Below are 27,058 nucleotides of genomic sequence, written 5' to 3'. Positions count from 1 at the left end.
TTTAGATGCAAACTGCACTGCGCTTAGACGCAATCTAATCTTAGACGCAAACTGCGCTTAGACGCAAACTGCGCTTAGACGCAATCTGCATTTAGACGCAAACTGCATTTAGACGCAAACTGCGTAAACTGCGCTTAGACGCAAACTGTGTTTAGACATAAACTGTACTTAATCATAAGTATTCTTAGAATCGGCTTTTGCATCAAAATAGTTTTTATCAAACGAACGCAGCTTTCGTTTTTAATCGCTGAAATTTATCCGCTGCACTAATTCACCCCCCCCCCCTCTTACTGCTCTTGATCCTAACATTCTTTGCATATTTAGCTTGTTGAATGGTTGAAATTTTTAGCCATTGAATCCTCCCTTTCTTTTTGACTTTGATAAAGGGGGAGAACGTTTTGCTAGCTTGTGCATTGAAAATGAAAGTAAACTTCCTAGTATGCTAAGGAAATAAAACTTGCAAGCTTGCACTTCTCAAAAAGAGAAGAAAGATCTTGCCTATCGAAAGAAGCAAAAAGTGTAAAACTTAGAAAACTTGCAACAAAATTGCTCTTGCCATGCTTTGTATAAAAAATAGGTTGATATCCTTAAAAGCATCACATTAAATTTTTTAGTGTATCGCAGTGTATCACATGTATCACAAATTGAAAATTTTCAGACTATTATCATATCATGTTTAACAATTGATATCTTTCATAAAATGATATTATGATTTATCGCATAATGATATCATGATTTATCGCATAATGATAAATTATTATCTCATGATGTATCGTATAATGATATCATGATTTGCGATTGTATCATGTGATCCTTGGTGAATTTTCACATTGATATCCTTCATGAAATGATTTCTTTGCATTATTATCTTGTATGCATCATGTGATGATTGAAATATTGATTGATGCAAAGTTGATGTAAAAGTCTAAATTATTGGTTCCTCTCCTTCTTTTTGACATTGACAAAGGGGGAGAAAGTTATTGCTAGCTTGCACACTTGAATGAAGAATTTGATAGCTCCATCATTGTAATGAAGAAATTTGCTATAAACATCATAAATATTGTTACTTGCAAAGAAAAGCAAAGTGCAATCTTGCACAAAAATTCACGTGTTGAATTGCCATGATTGAACTTAAGAATCTTGCTATGCTTTTGTGCTTATATGTTGTAATGAAAATCTAGCTTTATGTTACAAAAACTTGAATATCTTTTAAAATAGCTAGAGCTACTTCTTCTTTTTGTTGATGACATAGGGGGAGAAGTATATTGATGACTTCACACATTGAATTGAATATTTTATATATATTTGCATGATGGTTTAAATGTTTTTCATAACATGTGATGAATGTTACTTGGATTTGGGATAATCCAAGTGTTCTATCAATGGCATATTGATAGGGGGAGTTTGGTTAAACTCCGAGGAGTTAAGGTTAACTCCGTTAGTCATCAATTAGTTATCATCATCAAAATCTGAGGTTCAACAAAGGATACAGTACATGTGCTCATTGGAGAATGAGTCCACTGATTGATCCGCTTACGGAATGCTAGATGGTTGATGATGCCTTATTATCCGACAAAGATTCCGTAGTCCTAATGGTATATCTGATCCGTATACTTGAGACACCAAGGATGTCCTGTATGAGTGCTCCACTCTTTGATACCAGAGTTATAGGTTTGATTGTCCCAAATCTAGTACAGCTGGTCATTGGGAGTGATAGTCGACCTTACGAGGACTATTGAGTGTCAATAGTGGATCATCCACTCTCGGTGTCATGAGAGGAATATCCCATGTGTTCTTGCTCAGATAAATCCCTAGCCAGGGTCATTCGGGTTGAGAGAGAAAGAGTTCTCCGGGAGAATCCGATTAGAGCAAGACTCGAGTAGAAATCGTATGGGTCTGACAGCACCATGCTCGATATACGGTCTTTGGGATATTAGATGGATGAGGGACTATAGGTACATGATAACTGAGGACAGACAGGTCTAATGGATTGGATTTCCCTGTATCGTCTGGGGACTATGGCGTAGTGGCATAGTACGTCCGTAGTCGATGAGTCAAGTGAATTATTACAGAGATAATAATTCACTGAGTTAGAAGGAGTTCTAATAGGTATGACTCATGACCAGCTCGATATTGGGCCTAGAGGGTCACACACATATTGTAGGCATTGCGATGAGTAGAGGTTCGGATATGAGATATCCGACGGAGCCCTTATCTTATTGGATATCCAATAAGCCCTTGAATATTGGATCCCATGGATGAGATCCAATAAGAGCCCATAAGAGATTATTGGATAGAGATCCACTAATCTAAAAGGCTTGGGTTATTGGATGCAGATCCAATACCCAATAGGCGAGGATCCATTAGGGTTTGATAGGGAACCTCTATAAATAGGAGGGATTCAGAGCCTCATAGGCTAGAGCCTTTGCTTGCCTCTCTTATTCTCCTTCCCCTCTCCACCTTAGAGTAGGCCTGGAGTTTCGAGGAGCGTCGTCGCAGCCCTACTGTGTGGATCACTGTTAGAGAGGAGGACGCTTGACCTCCTTCACCCTCTCCTAAGGATCTGCAAAAAAATAGGGATATACGATCTCCCTAGGTAACACAATATACTCTATACGTAGTTTTTCAGTTTCGTGGATTTTGCGCACCAATCTTCGTACGACGATGAACATCTCTTTGGGAATCGGGGATTTTGTTTTCTTATTCTTCCGCTGTGCATGTGATGTCTCCCCCAAAGATTTTCCCAACAACTATGATACTTAAGATATCATCACAATCCTCCTTGTATCAGTGCGTCAATTGCTCTTCCGGTGAGCTTCTGGCGTACTTCCGGTGAACATCCGACGAACTCTCAACAATGCTCCGGTGGACTCCCGGTAAGCTCCTGGACTTTACAATGATCTTCTTGGCAAGTTCCGACGAGCTTCTTTGGCAAGCTCCTGGACTTCTTAGTTGGTTCCGGCAGAACTTCCGATGAACGTCCAGACTTCCGACGAACTCTCAAACTCCCAATGAGATCACGATCTTGACTCCGACAACACCTGCGTTATGTCTTACTGCTATCATAGTTAATCCTGCACACTTTTCTCAATATATAGATTAGATCAAATAATTTATAATTTACTTCATCATCAAAATTTAAGATTCAATAATCTCCCCCTTTTTGATGATGACAATCAATTGATGATGGAGTTAACCATAACTCCCCCTATCTGTATGCCATACTTGAGAAAAGACATTCTTGAATTCAAGGCCTTTGAATTCAAGAATCAAACCGATAAGATAAGTTCATTAAACTTATCAACATGCATATCATGATTCCTATCATGATCTAACATTCTCAAAATATGATGCCAAGGATTTATCAAAATGATGTCAAGGCATTACATCTATTTTCAAGTATGATATTTCAAATATGAAGGATGACAAACATAGCAAATCATCATTCTATGGCAAGATATCAATTGTAAAATCATAAGTTGAGCTTATAATGAAAGACATTTATATACGATAAGATATGTTTTTGCCATATTTCAATATGTTTCAAATGATAAGCACATAAGCATTTACGATAAGATACATTACACACATTGTCATCAATTTACTATATTTTGGTATTATTTCTCCCCTTCTGTCATCAACAAAAAGGAGAATCAATTCAACAAGGCAAGTGTGGTAAAGATTCATGCTATATTTTAAATTATATTTAACGATACCAATCATATTTCAAGCATTCATGACACCGTATCATTCAAAGGTTCTCAATCTAAAAGTTATAAACATTTAAAGAGATAGATTCCATCAAAACTTTGCATGTAGAGGGGAAGTCCATTAAGAACCAAATTTGTGAAGTAAAAAACACTAACTAAAATCATGCTTCAATTTTGACAAAAAGTAGGGATTCATGAAAAAGATCAAGATATTCATGTGAAATCAAATCCTCATTCTTGCAAGTGTTCATCTCATAAAAAAAATCATAAAAATTCTTCTTTCATTAAGAAAGAATTCATATGAAAGAATTATCATATGAAGGATTCAAGAAATTCCATGAATAAGCCTTCATAATAAGAAGAGCATCTCATCAAATCCATTTCTCAATAAAAATTCACAAGTAATAAATCCGAGAGATGCATTTGTCAATGAAACCCATGAAGTGATTGAATGTATCAAAAATCATTAAGTGATGGAGCAATGGTATGAAGTAAACTTGATATGGCATAATCTCATGAAAGCTCCATTCAAGAAATATATTAAGTCTGGAAAAGAAATACAACAAATTCATGCATTTGGACAAATTAACATTCCTAACTCTCTTCTAATAAAATCATATTGGTCTTTACTTAAATGTTTTGCAAAGATATTGGCTAATTGATATTTCATATTAATAAACTCTAAGATTACATCTTGATTAGTGACATGATCTCGTATAAAGTTATGCCTAATATCAATATGTTTTGTTCTAGAGTGTTGAATGAGATTTTTTATTAAACATATTACACTTGTGTTATCACATTTTATGGGAATATTTTTAAGATGAATCTTATAATCCTTAAAAGTATTTTTCATCCATACAACTTGGCACAACATATACTAGCTGCAATGTACTCAGCTTCGATTGTAGATAATGCAACCGAGTTTTGCTTCTTGGAAGACCAAGAAACAAGTGCATATCCTAAAAATTGACATGTTGTAGATGTGCTTTTTCTATCTAATCTACATCTAGCAAAATCCGCATTAGCATATGTAATAAGTTCAAAGTTCTCAGATTTTGGATACCATAATCCTCGATTTATGATTCCTTTAAGATATCTAAGCATTCTCTTAACTGCTTTAAGATGAGATATCTTAGAATTAGATTAAAACCTAGCACAAAGTCCTACATTAAACATGATATCCGGTTTAGTTATGGTGAGGTAAAGTAAACTTTCTATCATACCCCTATAAGCTTTTTGATCAAAGTTTTCTCCACTTTCATCAATTTCTAACTTAGTGGAGGTGCTCATAGGAGTGTTGATAGCATTTGAGCTATCCATATTAAATAATTTTAGTAAATCTAAAGCATATTTTGTTTGACTAAGAAAAATATCATTACTTAGTTGTTTGATTTGTAAGCCCAAAAAGAAAGTTAATTCCCCCATCAAACTAATTTCAAATTCAAGACTCATACTTTTAGCAAATGACTCATATAGAGATTTATTCGTAGAACCAAAAATAATATCATGAACATAAATTTAAATAATAAGAAAATTATTTTCAAAATTTTTGATAAACAACGTAGTATCGACCTTACTTTTAGAGAAATTATTTTCGATAAGAAATGAGCTAAGTCTCTCATACCAAGCCCTTGGGGCTTGTTTCAATCCATAGAGAGCTTTAGTCAATTTAAATACATGATTAGGGAGATTATCATTTTCAAATCTGGGAGGTTGTTCAACATAAACTTCTTCGAAAATAAAGCCATTAAGAAAAGTATTTTTAATATCCATTTGAAGTAACTTAAAATTATTACTACTAGCATAGGCAAGGAGCATCCTTATGGCTTCTAATCGTGCCACAGGAACGAAGGTCTCTTCATAATCGATACCTTCTTCTTGGTTGAAATCTTTGGCCACTAATCTAGCATTGTTTCTAACCACGATACCATATTCATCTTGCTTGTTTCTAAAGACTCATTTAGTACCAATAACTAAATGATCATTTGGCCTAGGAACAAGCTTCTACACCTCATTTCTCTCAAATTGATTCAACTCCTCTTGTATTGCGATGACCCATGAATCATCTTTCAATGCCTCATCAATACATTTAGGTTCAATTTGGGAGAGAAAAGCAGTATTTGCACAAAAATTCTTAAGAGAGGAACGAGTTTAAACCCCTTTAGAAGTGTCTCATGTTATTAGCTCCTTATGATGAGCATCTATATACTTCCATTCCTTCGGTAAAGAAGGTTCGGAAGAAGATGTATCTAAGTTGTTAAAAGGAGAAAGGGATTCATTCGAGTTCAAAGTATCAAAATTAAGATCATCATCAAAATTATTTTTCTTAACTTCAAAAATTTCATTAAAAACCATATGAATTGATTCTTCTATATGTTGAATCTCGGATTTTGATGATGAAGTCAGTTGTCATTTGTTATCTAATCTATATGTTGAGATAAGTGTGCAGGATTAACTACGATGAAAGTAAGATATGCAGCAGGAGTTGCATCGGAATCAAGACAATGATCACGTTGGGAGTTCGAGAGTTCGACGGAAGTTCGGACAGTCGTCGGAGGTTCTACGGGAACAAATCCGAGAAGTCCATGAGCTTGCCAAAGAAGCTCGTCGAAACTCGCCAAGTGGATCGTCGCAAGTCCAGGAGTTTGCCGGAAGTCCGCAGGAGCATCACCGAGGGTTCATCGGATGATCAACGGAAGTTTGCCGGAAGCTTGCCGGAAGAACCGATTGACGCACCGGAGTAAGTTACAGTAAATTTCTTAGGAAATATCGTAGTTAGCACAATGATTAAGTTGGAAATGGGAGGTGATCCCATTAACTTAATCTTGGGGCAATTGGGCCCTTGAAAAACCCAAATTGTGCCGAATGGATCAACCCATTCGGACTCTGATTTTTGCCAAGCGGTTGAACCGCCCTAGCCAGGAGGTGGCACCGCCTGAGCTCACTCTTCGAGCTCTGGCAGGAGGTGCAACCACCTCAGTCAGGCGGTGGCACCGCTTGAGCTCGGTCTTCGAGCTCTGCCAAGAGGTGCAACCACCCCTGAAAGGAGGTGGCACCGCCCAGAGGCTCAGTCTTTGAGCTCTGCCAAGCGGTGCAACTGCCTCAGTTAGGAGGTGCAACCGCCAGATCTCGAAATTCCGGGAATTGATAGTTTTGAGCTCGAAATTCAAACTGGGTTGGGGCCTATAAATACCCCACCCTTTCAGCACTGAAAGAGCACAAAAAACACACCGAAATCCTGATATTATTCTGTGATTTTTAGAGCTCAAAATTGTTCTAAAGGCCAAAAGTTCTTCTCCCTCTTTTCTTCCAAGTTCTGATCTTTAAAGAGAGGAGAGAAAATTCTGTAAGGGTTGTCTCCTAAGCCCGTCAAAAGGAGTGAAACTGTAAAAGGGTGGTTAGCCTTCGCCTATTGAAGGAAGGCCTCTAGTAGACGTCGGTGACCTCGTCGGTGGAGGAAGCCAAAAGTGGATGTAGGTCAAGATTGACTGAACCACTCTAAATCTCGGTTTGCATTTACTTTGAGCATCTTATCCTTACTGCAAACCTCCTCAATAGCTTACTGCCTTCTGCACATTTACGATCGTGTTTTAAAGTTCAGTATTTTTCGAATCGGCGTTTAGACGTAAATCAGTTTTATCATACGAACATCATATTTCAGTTTACGTAAATCAGCTTACATTTTAACTTTCATCATAATTGCAAACTGCCTTCATAGATTTCCTTTAACTACATCTCGCTTGATTATAAGTTAAAGAGATTTACGAATCGGCTTTTCTACCGAAATCGCTTTTATCGTACGAACACCTTTTTAATTGTCGAAAGTTTTCCGTTGCACTAATTCACCCCCCCCCCCCCCCTCCCCCCCCCCTCTTAGTGCTCTTGATCCTAACAATTGGTATCAGAGCCGGGTTAACTCTCAAACGGATTAAAACCCAAGAGAGATGGCATACGCCGGAAACCAAGAGGGCCATTCTATTACACGTCCACCCATGTTCAATGGGATGGACTACACCTATTGGAAGACCCGAATGAGGATCTTTCTTATTTCTATGGATTTTGAACTTTGGAATCTTGTCGAAAATGGATTTTCGAAGTCTTCTCTTCCAATAATCGATTGGAATGAATTGGAGAAGAAGGCTTTCGCTCTTAATGCAAAGGTTATGAATGCCTTATTTTGTGCGCTTGATAAAAACGAGTTCAACCGTGTTTCGATTTGTGAAACCGCATTTAATATTTGGCACACACTCGAATTGACTCACGAAGGCACAAGTAGAGTGAAAGAGTCAAAAATCAATCTTTTAATACATTCTTTCGAACTTTTCCAGATGAAACCGAGTGAGACTATTGGCGACATGTTTACCTGTTTCACGGATATCGTCAACGGTCTAAAAGGACTCGGAAAAAGTTTTTCGGATTTTGAGCTCGTAAATAAGATTCTAAGATCCCTTCCTAAGAATTGGGATCCTAAAGTCACTGCTATTCAAGAGGCGAAAGATCTAAACAACTTCCCTCTTGAAGAACTAATCGGGTCGTTAATGACCTACGAGATGATTTGCAAAGCTCATGAAGAGCAAGAAGACATCCTTCCAAAGAACAAGAAGGATATGACACTTAGAACTTCAGAAGACCACTTGAGAGAAAACTCAAGTGATGAGGACTGTGACGATGACTTGGTACTTCTAACAAGAAAATTTAAAAAATTCATTAAAAGAAACAAGTTTAAGAATGAAACAAAAAATAAATTTGAACACAAGAAGGACCAAGTTATTTACTATGAGTGCAAAAAGCTGGGACAATATAAGAGTGATTGTCCCCAAGTCAAAAATAGAACATCAAAGAAGAAGGCGCTCAAAGCAACGTGGGATGACTCGAGCGCGTCCGAAGAAGAGGAGTCCAACACCGAGCAAGTTACTCATTACGCCTTAATGGCCATCGGGGAGGAGGTAACGAATTTAATAGATGCAGATTTATCATTTGATGAATTATTAAATGCCTTCCATGACTTATTTGATGAATGCAAGATTATTAGTAGAAAATACAAATTGCTAAAAAAGGAGCATGATAGTCTTACTTGTAATTTTGATAAGTTAAAAACTGAATATCATGATAGTTTAGGTTCATGCATAAAATGCCATGATCTAGAAACTCTCCAAAAGGAAAACTTACTACTTAAAGACACCTTGAAGAAATTCGAGGTTGATAGCAAGTCTTTGAACATGATCCTTGCAAACAAGGGTCACGTTCCCAAAAGAAGTGGAATCGGATTTGTGAGAAGTCCTCACCAAAATCCAACCACCTTCATAAAAGGCCCCATCTTACATGTTCGACACCAAAGCAAATGCAACTTTTGTTGCAAACTTGGACACAAAACGCATTATTGTCCATTCAAGAAAATTAGTCCGAACAAATTAATTTGGGTTCCTAAAGGAACCATGATAAATTCTATGCAACATGATAAACAATGTAGATCTATTTTTGAGGCACCCAAAAGCAAATGGGTACCTAAAGATCATCCTTTCTTGTAGAAACCTATACCATCACAAGCTAGGAGCAAGAGATGGTACCTTGATAGTGGATGCTCAAGGCATATGACCGGAGATCCATCTTAATTCTCTAAGCTCACTAGTATAGACGAAGGCTATGTCACCTTCGGAGACAACAACAAGGGTAAAATCATTGGCAAAAGAACCATAGGTAACAAATCCAACTTCTTTATTGAAGATGTTTTGTTAGTTGATGGTTTAAAACATAACCTCTTGAGCATTAGTCAATCATGTGATAAAGGATATATTATCAGATTCGAATCTAATGCTTGCATCATTGAAAAACCACACAAAAACACGTCTATGATTGCATTAAAACAAAATAACGTATACACTATTGACATCAATGATTTATGTAATGAAATGTGTTTTTTGGTTTTGAATGAGGATGCTTGGCTATGGCATAGAAGATTAGGTCAAGCTAGCATGAAACTAATCACTCAAATATCATCTAAAGAACTTGTAAGAGGAATTCCTCATATCAAGTTCATCAAAGATAATGTATGTGATGCTTGCCAATTAGGTAAACAAATTAAGAGTAGTTTCAAATCTAAGAATCAAATAAGCACCTCTAGGCCCTTACAATTGATCCATATGGATTTGTTCGGACCAATCTCTACATCAAGCCTAGGAGGTAGCAAATACGCCTTCGTCATTATGGATGACTATAGCAGATACACATGGACTTACTTCTTAAAACAGAAAAATGAACGCTTTAGATATTTTACCAAGTTTTGTAAACTTGTTCAAAATGAGAAGGGTTCTATGATTTCGTCAATTAGAAGTGATCACGGTGGTGAATTTCAAAACCATGATTTCCAAGAATTTTGTGAACTCAATGGATACAACCATAATTTCTCTACTCCTAGAAATCCTCAACAAAATAGAGTAGTAGAAAGAAAAAATCAAAATTTACAAGAAATGGCAAGAACCATGTTGAATGAACATAGCCTACCCAAATATTTTTGGGCCGAAGCCGTAAACACTGCATGCTATATTTTGAATAGAGTTCTAGTAAGACCCTTACTCACCAAAACTCCCTATGAGTTATGGAACAACAAAAAACCCAATGTTTCATATTTGAAAGTCTTTGGGTGTAAGTGTTTTATCTTGAATGAAAAAGATAACTTAGGAAAATTTGATGCTAAATCCGATGAAGGAATCTTTCTTGGTTATTCTTCGGTTTCTAAAGCTTTTCGTATCTTCAATAAAAGAACTTTAATTATTAAAGAATCCATTCATGTTGTTTTCAATGAGATTTCCGAAATCAGGAAAAATGATTTTGATGATGATGTTAATTTTGATTCCTTGAATTTAAATGAAACCCCGTCTCCAACTAGCAACTTGGATGCATCCACTTCCGAAACATCCTTACCCAAGGATTGGAAGTATGTAGATGCTCATCCTAAGGGGCTAATCTTAGGAGACACATCAAAGGGGGTTCAAACACGTTCTTCTCTTAAAAATTTTGGTACCAATGCCGCTTTTCTCTCCCAAATTGAACCCAAATGTGTTGACGAAGCCATGAAAAATGATTCATAGATTATCGCAATGCAAGATGAATTAAATCAATTTGATAGAAATGAGGTGTAGAAGCGTATTCCTAGGCCAACTAACCATTTAGTTATTGGTACTAAATGGGTTTTTAGAAACAAGCAAGATGAATATGGTATCGTGGTTAGAAACAAGGCTAGATTAGTGGCCAAAGGTTTCAACTAAGAAGAAGGTATCGATTACAAAGAAACCTTCGCTCCTATTGCTCGATTAGAAACCATAAGGATGCTCCTTGCCTACGCTAGTAGTAATAATTTTAAGTTATTTCAAATGGACGTTAAAAGCGTTTTTCTTAATGGCTTTATTTCCGAAGAAGTCTATGTTGAACAACCTCTTGGATTTGAAAATAATAGCCTCCCTAATCATGTGTTTAGATTAACTAAAGCTCTCTATGGTTTAAAACAAGTTCCGAGGGCTTGGTATGAGAGACTTAGTTCTTTTCTTATTGAAAATAATTTCACAAAAGGCAAGGTTGATACTACATTGTTCATCAAGAATTTTGAAAATAATTTTCTCATTGTTCAGATTTATGTTGATGATATTATCTTTGGTTCTATGAATGAATCTCTTTGTGAATCTTTTGCTAAAACTATGAGTCTTGAATTCGAAATGAGTTTAATGGGAGAATTAACATTCTTCTTAGGCTTACAAATCAAACAACTAAGCAATGGCATCTTTATTAGTCAAACTAAATATGCTATGAATTTGCTAAAAAGGTTTAATATGAATAGCTCAAAAGCTATTAACACTCCTATGAGCACCTCCACTAAGTTAGAAATTGATGAAAGTGGAGAAAGTTTTGACAAAAAAACTTATTGGGGCATGATAGGAAGTTTACTTTACCTTACTGCAACTAGACCAGATATCATGTTTAGTGTAGGACTTTGTGTTAGATTTCAATCAAACCCTAAGATATCTCATCTCAAAGCAGTTAAAAGAATACTTAGATATCTTAATGGTACCACAAATCTATGATTATGGTACCCAAAATCAGAGAATCTTGAGTTAATTGCTTATGCTGATGCGGACTTTGCTGGCTGTAGACTAGATAGAAAAAGCACATCAGAAACATGTCAATTTTTAGGACATGCCCTTGTTTCTTGGTCATCTAAGAAACAAAACTCGGTTGCACTATCAACAACGAAGCTGAATATATTGCAGCAAGTGCATGCTGTGCACAAGTTGTATGGATGAAAAACACTTTAGAAGATTATAAAGTTCATCTTAAAAATATTCCCATTAAATGTGATAACACAAGTGCAATATGTTTAACAAAGAATCCTATACAACACTCAAGAACAAAACATATTGATATTAGACATCACTTTATACGAGATCATGTTACTAATCATGATGTAATCATAGAGTTCATTGATACTAAACATCAACTAGCTGATATTTTTACAAAACCTCTAAGTGAAGAACAATTTGATTTCATAAGAAGAGAATTAGGAATGTTGATGTGTCCGAATACATAAACTAGTTAAAATTATTTTTCGGACTTTATTGAATGATCAAATCACTTGATTGTCATTACATGCCTAAATAACATGTTGAAAATTATGTGTTGAATACAAAAATTTCCATAACAATAAGCATGTTTTGTCTTCATGATTGTATTTGAAAATCTATATCATAGTCTTGTCCGACTGCATGAAAGTGTTAATTTCATTTTCGGATTTGCTTAACAATTGGTATCCTAACAATCGGATTTTCTCATACACTTATTATATGAAAAATAGTTTTCTGAAATGGATTTGATGAAATTATTCCTGCTTATAAATTCCATCTTGAAATATGGATGATAGTGTTTTTACTTGCAAAGATTTGTTTCACATACATATCTTGATCCTTGTAAAAATGAAGCATGATTTAATCTCTCATCGATTTTAACTTCTCTCAAAGTAAACTCACAAATAGCCTTCCTCCTTCATGCAAAAAGATTATAACATATAAAAAGGAAGAAGTACTCAAAGTGATCTACATATCATGCTTTCCTTTATGTGCTTGTATAATTGATTTCCTATCACTCACTATTGGAAAATAACATGAACCTAGTAAAGGCATGAACAATTATCACACTTATACTCAAAATTTAACTTCTCTCAAAGTAAACTTCTCTCATTGATTTTAACTTCTCTCAAAGTAAACTCACAAATAGCCTTCCTCCTTCATGCAAAAAGATTATAACATATAAAAAGGAAGAAGTACTCAAAGTGATCTACATATCATGCTTTCCTTTATGTGCTTGTATAATTGATTTCCTATCACTCACTATTGGAAAATAACATGAACCTAGTAAAGGCATGAACAATTATCACACTTATACTCAAAATTTGCTTATATTATTCTCCTGGTATCACAATTACCACACTTTTTGTTGATGACAAAGGGGGAGAAATATATGAGTATTAATGCTATGCTATGCCTTGTTTGTATCGTGTCAAGATATCAAACAAAAAACTTACATCGTAATTTTACGTATTGATATCTTACCATGTGATGAAATGCAAAATTGCTAAAACATTTGAAATGTGTGCATCATGTAATGATATCAAAATCTTACTTCATAGTTTTACATGTTGACATCTTACAATATGATGAATTGCTACTATTACCATCATTCAAACTTGTAATGTAAAACTTGAAAATGAATGTCAAGCCTTGACATCATCTTCAGAGAGAAACATCATGATGGGAATCATGATAGGAGTATTGATAAATTTAAATGATTTTAACTTATCAATATGTCTCTTGAATTCAAAGGTTTTGAATTCAAGAATGACTTATCTCAAGTATGGCATATAGACAGTGGGAGTTAAGGTTAACTCCATTATCAATTGATTGTCATCATCAAAAAGGGGGAGATTGTTGAATCTCGGATTTTGATGATGAAGTCATTTGTCATTTGTTTTCTAATCTATATGTTGAGATAAGTGTGCAGGATTAACTACGATGAAAGTAAGATATGCAGTAGGAGTTACGCCGGAATCAAGACAATGATCACGTTGGGAGTTCGAGAGTTCGACGGAAGTTCGGACAGTCGTTGGAGGTTCTACGGGAACAAATCCGAGAAGTCCATGAGCTTGCCAAAGAAGCTCGTCGGAACTCGCTAAGTGGATCGTTGCAAGTCCAGGAGTTTGCCGGAAGTCCGCAGGAGCATCACCGAGGGTTCATCGGATGATCGACGGAAGTTCGCCGGAAGCTCACTGGAAGAAGCGATTGACGCACCGGAGCAAGTTGTAGTAAATGTCTTAGGAAATATCGTAGTTAGCACAATGATTAAGTTGGAAATGGGAAGTGATCCCATTAACTTAATCTTGGGGCAATTGGGCCCCTGAAAAACCCAAATTGGGCCGAATGGATCAACCCATTCGGACCCTGATTTCTGCCAAGCGGTTGAACCGCCCCAGCCAGGAGGTGGCACCGCCTGAGCTCGGTCTTCGAGCTCTAGCAGGAGGTGCAACCGCCTCAGTCATGTGGTGGCATCGTCTAAGCTCGGTCTTCTAGCTCTGGTAGGAGGTGCAACCGCCCCTGACAGGAGGTGGCACCGCCCAGAGGCTCAGTCTTCGAGCTCTGCCAAGCGGTGCAACTGCCTCAGTTAGGAGGTACAACCGCCAGATCCTGGAATTCCGGGAATTGATAGTTTTGAGCTCAAAATTCAAACTGGGTTAGGGCCTATAAATAGCCCACCCTTTCAGCACTGAAAGAGCACAAAAAACACACCGAAATCCTGATCTTATTCTGTGATTTTTAGAGTTCAAAATTGTTGTAAAGGCCAAAAGTTCTTCTCCCTCTTTTCTTCCAAGTTCTAATCTTTAAAGAGAGGAGAGAAAATTCTGTAAGGGTTATCTCCTAAGCCCATCAAAAGGAGTGAAACTGTAAAAGGGTGGTTGGCCTTCGCCTATTGAAGGAAGGCCTCTAGTAGACGTCGGTGACCTCGTCGGTGGAGGAAGCCAAAAGTGGATGTAGGTCAAGATTGACCGAACCACTCTAAATCTCGGTTTGCATTTACTTTGAGCATCTTATCCTTACTGCAAACCTCCTCAATAGCTTACTGCCTTCTGCACATTTACGATCGTGTTTTAAAGTTCAGTATTTTTCGAATCGACGTTTAGACGTAAATCAGTTTTATCGTACGAACATAATATTTCAGTTTGCGCTTACATTTTAACTTTCATCATAACTATAAACTGCCTTCATAGATTTCCTTTAACTACATCTCGTTTGATTACAAGTTAAAGAGATTTCCGAATCGGATTTTCTATCGAAATCGCTTTTATCGTACGAACACCTTTTTAATCGTCGAAAGTTTTCCGCTGCACTAATTCACCCCCCCCCCCCCTCTTAGTGCTCTTGATCCTAACACTATAATCAAAGTTCTTTTGTTAAAGATACGAAAAACTTTAGGAATGGAAGAATAACCAAGAAAAATTTCTTTATCGGATTTTGCATCAAACTTTCCTAAGGTATCTTTTTCTTTCAATATAAAGCATTTACATCCAAAAACTTTAAAATATGAAACATTGGGTTTTTTGTTGTTTCACAACTCATAAGGAGTTTTGGAAAGTAATGGTCTTACTAGAACCCAATTCATGACATAGCATGTCGTATTTATGGCTTCGACCCAAAAATATTTGGGTAGGCTATGTTCATTTAACATGGTTCTAGCCATTTCTTGTAAGTTTCTATTCTTTCTTTTAACTACTCTATTTTGTTAAGGATTTTTTGGAGTAGAGAAGTTGTGGTTGTATCCATTAGATTCATAAAATTCTTCGAAATCATAGTTTTAAAATTCACCACCGTGATCAATTCGAATTGATGAAATCATAAAACCTTTTTCATTTTGAACAAGTTTACAAAACTTAGAGAAAACCTAAAGCAATCATTTTTGTGTGCTAAGAAGCAAGTCTATGTGTATCTACTAAGATCATCCACAATAACAAATGTATATTTGCTACCTCCAAGGCTTGATGTAGCAATTGGTCCGAACAAGTTCATATGGATCAATTGCAAAGGTCTAGAGGTACTTATTTGGTTCTTAGGTTTGAAGCTATCTTTTATTTGTTTTCCTAGTTGACATGCATCACACACATTATCCTTGATAAACTTAATATGAGGAATTCCTCTTACAAGTTCTTTAGATGAAATTTGAGAGATTAGTTTTACGCTAGCATGACCTAATCTCCTATGCCAAAGCCAAGCATCGTCATTCAAAACCGAAAAACACATTTTATTACAAAGATCATTAATGTCAATAGTATATATGTTATTTTATTTTAGTGCAATCATAGATGTGTTCATGCAGGAAAGGGTGGGGTATATATAGACCCCAAACTGGTTTGAATTTAGAGCTCAAAAAATGTCATCACCTGGATTACCGAGGTGTTAGGACTCTAGTTACGAGAGTCCTAATTGAGAGGGACATTCATGTAAAACCTACCTAAGCCGACCCCTATTAAAGAGGTAAAGAGGCCGGCTAGGGTTAGGAGGTTGTTTCTTAAAGAAGAATTAGGAGTTGTAAAAGAATAGGAGTCTTAAGAATTAGGAGTTGTAAAGGAATAGGAGTCTTAAATAGGAGTCCTATTAGGAGTTGGTTAGAAGTAGGAGTCTTGGGTAGGAGTCCTATTAGGAGTTAGGGTTTAGAAGCCCTATAAATAGTCATGTATTCCTCCTCTTTTCATAAGCAATAGATGAATCTTTTCTGCAGCCTTTGAGCAGCAACTTGGAGGGAGGAACCCCTATAGAGTTCCAAGGAGGCCGATCCCCTAAAGAGATCAACCCCAAGTTTATAATCTGCAAGGGTTCTAACACCTGGTATCAGAGCAGCGTTCTTGGTGTCTCGCTGCCCTTCCACAGCCATCCATCAACCCTACACAACCATCCTTTGATCTCCCCGTGAATTGCAACAGGTTCTGGTTTCCTACCTTACTGCTACTGCAATTTAGTTATCCTTATTCGAAAATCCAAAAAAAAAAAAATTGTTCCTATATTGCTGCATAAACTTTTCGTCACAAAGTTTTCATCTCTACGATGAAAGATACATTGCAGAATTCCAACCGCATAGCACCATCTGTTTGATCTTGCTACTGTGCTTTTTCTATCCAAATTTCTATGAAATTTTTATTACATCTTTGACACTTCCTAACAGTAGATTTCCCTTTGGTTTCATCAAAAAATTCTCAATATAAACTACTGATCTTTTATGTCCAATCTGCTGCACTTGAATTGCAGAATTCAAGCCGCATAGCACCATCTGTTTGATCTTGCTACTGTGCTTTTTCTATCCAAATTTCTACGAAATTTTTATGACATCTTTGACACTTCCTAATAGTAGATTTTCCTTTAGTTTCATCGAAAAATTCTCAATATAAACTACTGATCTTTTATGTCCAATCTGCTACACTTGAAAATCTATGCTGTAGAAAATTTCAGCTGCATATTGTTGCCTTAACCCATTTATTTGCAATCTTTTTTTAATGAAATTTCTTATACACTTCATAGATCATCTTGGCTTCCATCTAAGATTAATCTATTAAGAAATTCATCTCTAAAAATGATTTTATGTTGCTGCAAATTTTCATCGTAACCCGCTGAAATTTCTCGACGAGAATTCTGCAATCGCAACTTGCACCAATTTCCTTGCTGTTATACTACAGAAATTTTCTTGATTAAATTAGATATCCTTGCTGTCATATAAACTGTGATTTTGCTATCAATTCCCTCCTCAATTCTCTCAAGTTTTTGGTGGAAATTATGTTGAGAAACCGTTGTTTCTTCGACGACAATTCTACTCTTACAAGACAGCACATACTTGCTGCAACTTCCATGGATTTCTGTCAAACCTTTGCTGCCATCTATCACAGATCCAAAACTTTCATCCACAGCCCTAAAACTCTACCAAACCACACCCTCAAACTGCACCCAAAACAGCCACAAAACAAGCCTAAATCGCAGCCTACATCCACCAATCCACCAACCCTTTCAACCATCATTTCTCTCAACCTATACATGCCTTTAACCCAACAACAAAAGAGAGATTTGGGGGCATATACTATGGCATCTAAGGAGACAATCAATGCTAAATTCGAAGCCTTGGAGATGCGAATGGAGGATAAGATTCGGATGCTCTTTACCGAACTCAGATTGGGCCGACCACTAAGCCCGAAGAAATCATATCAAGGAGAGAGCTTTGCCCAATCACACCAAGCCCAAATAGATGACTTCCAAGGGAGGGGAGGTTACATGACTGACCCCAACTATCCATGCATGAGAGTGGACTTCCCTAGATGGGAAGAAGGAGACCCGATTGGTTGGATCTCGTGCGCGGAGCGATATTTTCGATACCACAAAACCGCGGATGTATCTATGGTGAAAATTGCAGCTATACATCTTGAAGGGGATGCTATACAGTGGTTTGACTAGTTTGAACATACTTATGGAGTCATTTTATGGCGACAATTCAAAGAAGGACTGCTGATTCGCTTCAGACCAATTGATTACGAGAATATTCACGAACAACTAGCAAAGATCCGACAAACCTCCACCATTCAGGAGTACCAAACCAGGTTTGAAAGGTTATCTAATCAAACTCATGATTAGTCTCAAAAACAGCTATTGAGGACCTTCATTGAAGGCTTGAAGCCGAAGATCCGAGGAGAAGTTAAAGCGCGACAACCGTATACACTTATGGCAGCCATCTCTTTCTCACGACATTAAGAGGAGCAATTGAACCATGAAGCTCGGAGGACTAGGGTCACTCCTCAACCAGTAATATTGAAGCCCTCAGCCCCCCCTACTATTGACCAAGTCCCTACACCAAAGAGGTCAACAAGAGAAGAGCTTCGGGAGCGATAAGCGAAGGGGTTATGTTGGCATTATGACGAGCCGTGGAGCCGTGAGCATCGCTGTAGTAAAGGGAGACTTCTTATGATTGAACCAATAGAAGAAGAGGTCATTGAACATCCAGAAGAGAGCCTTGAACATAAAGAAGAAGATGCAGAAGAAGAGCCACAACCGATTGAAGTTACGGTACATGCACTAGCCGGCTACTCAAACCTGCAAACGATGAAAGTTGGAGGCCTTCTCAAACAACAACCGATCACTGTTCTCATCGACACGGGCAGTTCTAATAACTTTCTAAATAGTAAGGTTACTATCCAGATGGCCTTACCTATTGAGAATTGCAGCAGGTTTGACGTTAAGGTCGTCGACGGACGGATTTTGAATTGTGATCGTAGGCGCCTGTAGGAGAAACTATTGCTGCAGGACCAAGAGATAATTGCAGATTTCTTCCTTCTCGCTCTTGATGATCATGAGGCCATGCTCATAATTAAATGGTTGACGACATTATGTGATATTTCTTGGAATTTTATGCAACTAATTATGAAATTTTACAGTAAGGAGAAACAGGTGATACTGAACGGGAAACGTGAGGGCGACATAACGACAATTTGCACACAACAAATGAAGAAGGTTTTGCATAAAGCATGCAGCGGCCTTTTGGTACAACTTGAGCAGCAAACTAAGGGAGAGCCAACAAAATTTGAAGATCCAAATCTACTTCCTTTGCTTGCTGAATTTTCAGATATATTTGACGAACCGTGCAACCTACCTCTTACCCGTCGGCATGATCATTGTATAACGATTCTTCCAGGCAAATCTGCAGCAAATGCTCAGCCATATCAGTATCCACATCTCCAGAAGGATGAAATAGAAAGGATTGTAAAAGAGATGCTCAAAATAGGAGTTATTCGGCCATGTTGCAGCCCTTACTCATCACCTGTGCTCCTCATACGAAAGAAGGATGGAATATGGTGATTATGTGTTGATTACCGAGCTCTCAATGGCATAACCATCAAGGATAAATACTCTATTCCAGTAGTATATGAGTTGCTAAGGGAGCACAAATCTTCACAAAGCTGGACCTTCGATCCGGGTATCATCAAATACGAGTATGCGAAGAAGACATACCGAAAACCACCTTTTGAACACACAACAACCACTATGAATTTTTGCTTTCTTCAAAAGAAGGTGGAATATCTTGGGCATATCATATCAGAGAAAGGTGTGGCAGTAGACCCCTTCAAAATTGGAGCAATGCAAAACTGGCTGACCCCGAGGAACATAAAATTGCTACATGGCTTTTTGGGTTTAACAGGCTACTACTGCAAGTTCGTGAAAAACTATGGAGAGATTAGTGCACCAGTTACTTCCTTACTAAAAAAAGATGTCTTCCAATGGTCTGACAGAGCCTCCGCTGCCTTCGACAAACTTAAGGCAGCCATGACGACGACGCCGGTGCTAACACTACCAGATTTCAACCGACCCTTCATTATTGAGGCCGACACATCTGGAGTCAGAATTGGAGTCATTCTCATGTAAGATGGTCGACCACTCACATACACTAGCAAGGCATTATCTCTCTCCTATCAAAATAAGTCAACATATGATAAGGAGATGCTCGCCATTGTGCGCGTAACAACGCGTTGGAGACCTTACTTGATTGGTCGATGATTTCAAATTAAAACCAACCAAAAAAGCCTTAAGTACTTTTTGGAGCGAAAGATATCATCCCCTAAGCAACAAAAATGGGTAACAAAACTTCTTAGATTTGATTATGAAATAACTTACAAAAAAGGGAAAGAGAATGTTCTTGTAGATGCGCTTTCGCAGCTACCCGAGCAAGTTGAAGTTTCGGCCATTTCACTTCCGACTAGCGACTTCCTTGAGGATATTAAGATAGAATGGCAAGAAGATTCAGAGACTAGTAAGATTATAAAAAAAAAAAAAAAATTAGAGGAAGCACCAAGCTCCGTGGCTCATTACTATTGGGACTCAAAAGAATTACACTATAAGGGATGCATTATGCTTGTGACAAATTCTACTTGCATCTTCACAAGCAGATTTTGGACAAAGTTATTCCATACGCAGGGTATTAAATTGAAAAGGAGTATGGCATATCACCCACAAACCGATGGCCAAATAAAAATTGTAAATAGGTGCTTGGAGATAGCCCAAAGCCACCCACCAAATATGACTACGCAAGGAGAACTCCAGACCCAACCAAGTGCTATTATTGATCGACAGATTGTGACTCAACGATGACAACCCACTGAAGTGCTAATACAGTGGGCGAACCTATTATTAGAAGATGCCACTTGGGAGAACTATGACGACTTGAAGATCAAATTCTCAGAATTCAAGAATCGTCAGCCTCGAGGACAAGGCTGATTTGAAGAGGGCGGGTCTATTAGGACTCTAGCTAGGAGAGTCCTAATTGAGAGGGACATTCATGTAAAACCTACCTAAGCCGACCCCTATTAAAGAGGTAAAGAGGCCGGCTAGGGTTAGGAGGTTGTTTCTTAAAGAAGAATTAGGAGTTGTAAAGGAATAGGAGTCTTAAGAATTAGGAGTTGTAAAGGAATAGGAGTCTTAAGTAGGAGTCCTATTAGGAGTTGGTTAGAAGTAGGAGTCCTATTAGGAGTTAGGGTTTAGAAGCCCTATAAATAGTCATGTATTCCTCCTCTTTTCATAAGCAATAGATGAATCTTTTTTGCAGCAACTTAGAGGGAGGAACCCCTATAGAGTTCCAAGGAGGCCGATCCCCTAAAGAGATCAACCCCAAGTTTAGAATCTGCAAGGGTTCTAACACGAGGTCCTGGCATTACTATCGCTAGACTGGGCGGTACAACCACCTGACAGAGCTCAGAGACTTAGCTCTAGAGGTGCCATCGCCTGACTGGGGTGGTTCCACCACCAAGTCTTACTCAGAGACTGAGCCCAAGCGGTGCTACCACTTGACTGGGGTGGTTCCACCACCCAGCTTTCCTGGGAGACTGAGCTCTTGGGCGGTGCCACCGCCAACCAAGAAATCTGGGTCCGAATGGGCTAATCCATTCGGCCCAATTTGGCTCTGTCAAGGGCCCAATTGCCCCTAGATTAAGTTAATGGGATCACCTCCCATTCCTAGCTTAATCTACATGCTAACTACGATATTTCTTAAGATATTTACTACAACTTACTCCGGTGCATTAATCGCTTCTTCTAGCGAACATCCGACGAACCCTTGGCGATGCTCCGGTGGACTTCCGGCAAATCTCTTGGACTTGCGACGATCCACTTAGCGAGTTCCGATGAGCTTCTTTGGAAAACTCCTGGACTTATCGGATTTGTTCCCGTAGAACCTCCAACGACCGTCCGGACTTCCGTCGAAGTCTCGAACCCCCAATGTGATCATGGTCTTGACTCCGGCGCAATTCCTACTGCATATCTTACTGCCATCATAGTTAATCCTGCACACTTATCTCAACATATGGATTAGATAACAAATGATAATTGACTTCATTATCAAAATCCAAGATTCAACAAGAGCCACTCACAAATCCGATTCCGCCTTTCCTATGAACGTGACCCTTATTGGCAAGGATCATGTTTAAGGACTTGCTACCAACCTCAAATTTCTTTAAGGTATCTTTGAGTAGCAAGTTTTCCTTTTGAAGTGTATCTAAATCATGACATTTTGTGTAGGGAGCTAAGCTATTTTCATGCTTAATCTTTACTCTATCAAAATTTCTAATAAGAGAAACATGTTCCTTTTTCAAAGAATTATACTTTTTATTCAAAATTCTACATTTATCAAATAATTCATGAAAAGCACTTAAAAGCTCATTGAAAGTTAAATTTGTGTCTAATGAATTTGTTACCCCATCTCCAATAGCCATTAGCGCATAGCGAGCAAGTTGCTCGGTGTTGGTTGGCTCCTCTTCTACGGAAGCACTTGAGTCATCCCATATAGCTTTGAGCGCCTTCTTCTTTGGTTTCCCCCTCTTTGCTTGGGGACATTCACTCTTGAAGTATCTCGTTTTCTTGTATTCATAGCATATCACTTGTTCTTTCTTTGGTTCAAATTTATTTTTAGTATCATTTTTTAATTTACTTCTTTTTATAATTTTTTTGAATTTTCTTATTAATAGTGCCAAGTCTTCATCAAGGTCCTCATCACTTGAGTTTTCTTTCAAGTGGTCTTCTTGTGTTCTAAGTGCTATATCCTTCCTGTTCTTTGGAAGGGTGTCCTCAAGCTCTTCATGAGCTTTACATGTCATTTCATGGGTCATTAGTGACCCAATTAGTTCTTCAAGAGGAAAATTATTTAGATCTTTGGCCTCTTGAATGACCATTACTTTAGGGTCCCAACTCTTTGGAAGGGATCTTAAAATTTTATTAACAAGTTCAAAATCTAAAAAACCTTTACTAAGTCCTTTTAGACCATTGACAACATCCGTAAATTATGTGTACATGTCTCCAATGGTCTCACTCGGTTTTATTCGAAACAACTCATAAGAATGTAGTAAAAGATTAATTTTTGACTCCTTCACTCTACTAGTGCCTTTATGAGTCACTTCGAGTGTGTTCCAAATATCAAAAGTCATTTCACAAATCGATACTCGATTAAACTCGTTTTTATCTAATGCACAAAATAAGGCATTCATAGCCTTTGCGTTTAAAGCGTACATCTTCTCCAACTCATTCCAATCGTTCATTGGAAGAGAAGACTTTTGAAATCCATTTTCTACAATATTTCATAGTTCGAAATCCATTGAAATTAGGAAGATCCTTATTCTAGCCTTCCAATATGTGATCCGTCCCACTGAACATGGGCGGACATGTAATTGAATGGCCTTTAGGTTGCCAGCAAATGCCATCTCTCTTGGGTAGAAAACCAAATGAGAGTGATCCTTGCTTTGATACCAATTGTTAGGATCAAGAGTGGCACTAAGAGGGGGTGAATTAGTGCAGCGGAAAACTTTTGCGATTTTAGAAAATTATTCATTTTGTTTAAAACCGATTCCAACGAAAATGGTTTCGATTCAATATGTTTCAGAGAGAAGTTGAACTTGAAAGCTTTCGTAAAAGTGCAAGAGAAGATTAAGGAGGTTTGCAGTAAAGTAAATTACACAAAGTAAATACAAACCGAGTTTTAGAGTAGTTCGGTCAATGTGACCTACATCCACTTTCGGATTCCTCCTCCGATGAGGTCACTGGTGTCCACTAAAGGCCTTTCTTCAATAGGTGAAGACCAATCACCTCTTTATAGTGCTTTCTCCTTTACACGAGTTTAGGAGAGAACCCTTACAAGTCTCACACCTCTCTTGAATGATCCCAAAACTTAGAAAGGGAGGAGGAGGACTCTAGCACTTGTTTACAACACTTTTTGTCACGCCCCTCAAAATATCGACAATATTTAAAATTTTCATCATAACTAACCCAGGATCCAAACACACATTTGAGGTCACTAAGAAAACATTCAGATCAAAATTTCACCTCTATAGACTACAAATTCATAACCCTGTGCAATTCATAAACATACCACACATCACTCGATAATTCATACAATCTGAACTCAACTCATCAAAATAATAACCACAACATAAATTCACAAGTGGGGAAGTCTATGCAGTCACCAAACCAACGATTACCATAAGATCATATCATTACATGAATTTAACTTAACATTCCAAAATCCTATACATGAGGGATCCTTTATCTTACACAAAATCCACAGGTTTAGATTCATCGTCACATTTCATAAGATGCAGAGTATCTTATACAACAAATACACATATGCTAACAAAGCTCTGCCCAAAATCTTCTAAACTTTCCACCGCCTCAGCCCAATCTTAACATTTAAGCAAGCAATACGCTATCCTGAAAATTTTATCAACAAACGGGGTGAGCATAAAGAGCTCAGCAAGTGACTAACATATCCATATCAAAATAGTATAATTTCCAAAGAGATACAGTTTCAAAAATACAAGGTAGAATATACGATTTCGTAGACATAATATCATTAGGAGCAGAAACACAATTGTCCTTTCAATCTTACATATTTGGTTCCTGACAGATGGGGCATAGAGTAATTGGAGCATATCAATGGCAGATAGGACATTTCAGAACATATCAGTTCATAGCAAATGGAGCACAGAGTAATTGGAGCATATCAATAACAAAGGAAACATATCGGAGCTTATCAATGGCATATAAAATGTTCCGAAGCATATCAACGGCATATGGAATATTTCGAAGTAAAATCATCAGTGAATGAAGCATTTCAGAGCATATCAAAAACAAATATCGTACAGAAGCTCAAACGTCGTCCTTGACGTCGCAATCATATCATTCTTATCCAGAGCATGAACAGAAACAACTCACCAAAACTCTGGATGTCATATCAAACATATGAAGGTGTAGTGGGATCTCAGTCAGAATGTGATTCATCCATTTCTGAATGACCACCTGACAAAAGTCTCCCACGTCTGGGAGCTCCATCCACCCACGTCTAGGTGAAGTCAGAGGGGGCCGGCAGAGCATCGCAGGCTCTAAGCACATACCCTTTTACCATTTCTGGCAAAGGTCCAGAATATCCCACAGAGCGGGACCCCACAAAGCGGGCAATAAGCGCATACCCTTTACCATTTCTGGCAAAGGTCCAGACAATCCCACACACCAGAGTATAAGAGGGCAGTTTTAACAATAAGTAGCATATATCGGAAGCACACGCGGAATAACAAAACGTGCATGTGCCTTTTCGAGACAATACGAAACAAAGAACAAATCTCTCACAAATGTATTCAGATTTGGAATGAAATGAAAACAAGAGTATACAGGGATTCCAAGCAATCATATTTAGCTCAATTCCAATAAGAAGGTTAGACGAATTCAAATATCCAAAGGAATGAAACAGAATACGCGAAATCGACCAAAGCTCGATTTCGGACAGAATTCCAGTGGCACATCAAACAAATATTTCAAATATCAATTATGCTCCAATACCCATAAGAAAGCTATGGTCGAACCATATATCAATCTATATTCTGATGGAACAAATTTCATATGAAACAGGGTTCCCAACACGGAGTTACCTTTGATTTGGTAACCCAAGGTCAAAAACACAATCACTGTTTTGCAGAATTTATAGGGTCGGGTTCAACAGATAATTGGGTAGGCAATTGAATTCCAAAATTTTCACACTATATGTCAAAAGAAATATTTTCAAGTCTAGTTTCAAATAAAATCAGTTTGGTACAAATCAGAATTTTCAACAGGGAGTTATAGGCATTTTGGTATCGACAGGTCAGAAATCTTGAACCCTGTTTTACAGCGTCTATAGGCTCATTTGAAACAGATGTTTGGGTAAGTATTCGGTGTCCAAAATCTACAAAATCAGTGTCAAAAGGAAGATATAAGAGTCTAATTTCAAACAAAATAGTTCCTGCCTGAATTCACATTTTATACTAAAACTTATAGCTAAAACAGTGTATAGGGGTCAGTTTACCGAAAAACTTCAGAATCCATGGTTCTATGTCCAAAGAGAGACATATCAGTTTCTAAATAGAAATCCTTCAATTTATTTTGAATCAACATAAAAACAAAGGCTATTAATTCTGTAGGATGGGGTTAGAACACTTGCCTTTGAGAATTTTGACCCTACGCGAAAAGATTAAAGCAGGAACCCTTAAAGCCCCAATTTTTTTTCTCTTCTTCTTCTTCTTCTTCTTCTTCTTCTTCTTCTTTCTTTCTTTCCCTGATCACCCACGAGCTGCCTTCTATGCTTCCTTAAGAACAAAGGCAGAGAGGCTTAAACGGTGGGCTTTGTCATTTTGTGCGTTTTGCAGTTTAGTCCTTGTTTTTATCATATTCACGATTAGGTCCTTAGGGTTTACATATAGGTCCTCAGATTCTTTTTTTTTTTTTTTTTTTTTTGAACAGATCTCCCAAATCTTACAAATAAGTTACCTCTGATTCATACTCTATTTCTTTTGTCAATTTAAAATAAATGCTTACATTATCACCAGAAATTTATACGAAAATTCGGAAATGAGGGGTGTTACACTTTTACACCCCAATAACTTAAGATTATCTCAATGCTTTCGTGCCCTTTCATGCATAAAAGGGTGGTGTTTTTATAGGCCCTAATGACTTCAAAATTAGAGCCTAAAAGTGTCTAATCTCGATTTTTCGGGGTTCTGGTGATACCACCGTCATTACTGAGCGGTACTACCGCCTGACACCTGACATTGGGCGGTACCACCGCCCAATTGGATGGTACCACCGCTTGATAGAGATCGAAGACTGAGCTCTAGCGGTACCACTGCCTAACAAGGGCGGTACCATCATTGGCAATATTAACTGTCGGTAGTACCATCGCCTGACAGGGGTGGTACCATCGCCCAGAATTCCTAGGAG

This window comes from Musa acuminata, chromosome BXJ3-9 (assembly GCF_036884655.1).
Source record: "Musa acuminata AAA Group cultivar baxijiao chromosome BXJ3-9, Cavendish_Baxijiao_AAA, whole genome shotgun sequence".
NCBI classification, from domain to species: Eukaryota; Viridiplantae; Streptophyta; class Magnoliopsida; order Zingiberales; family Musaceae; genus Musa; species Musa acuminata.
Note: the sequence above shows the minus strand (reverse complement) of the source record.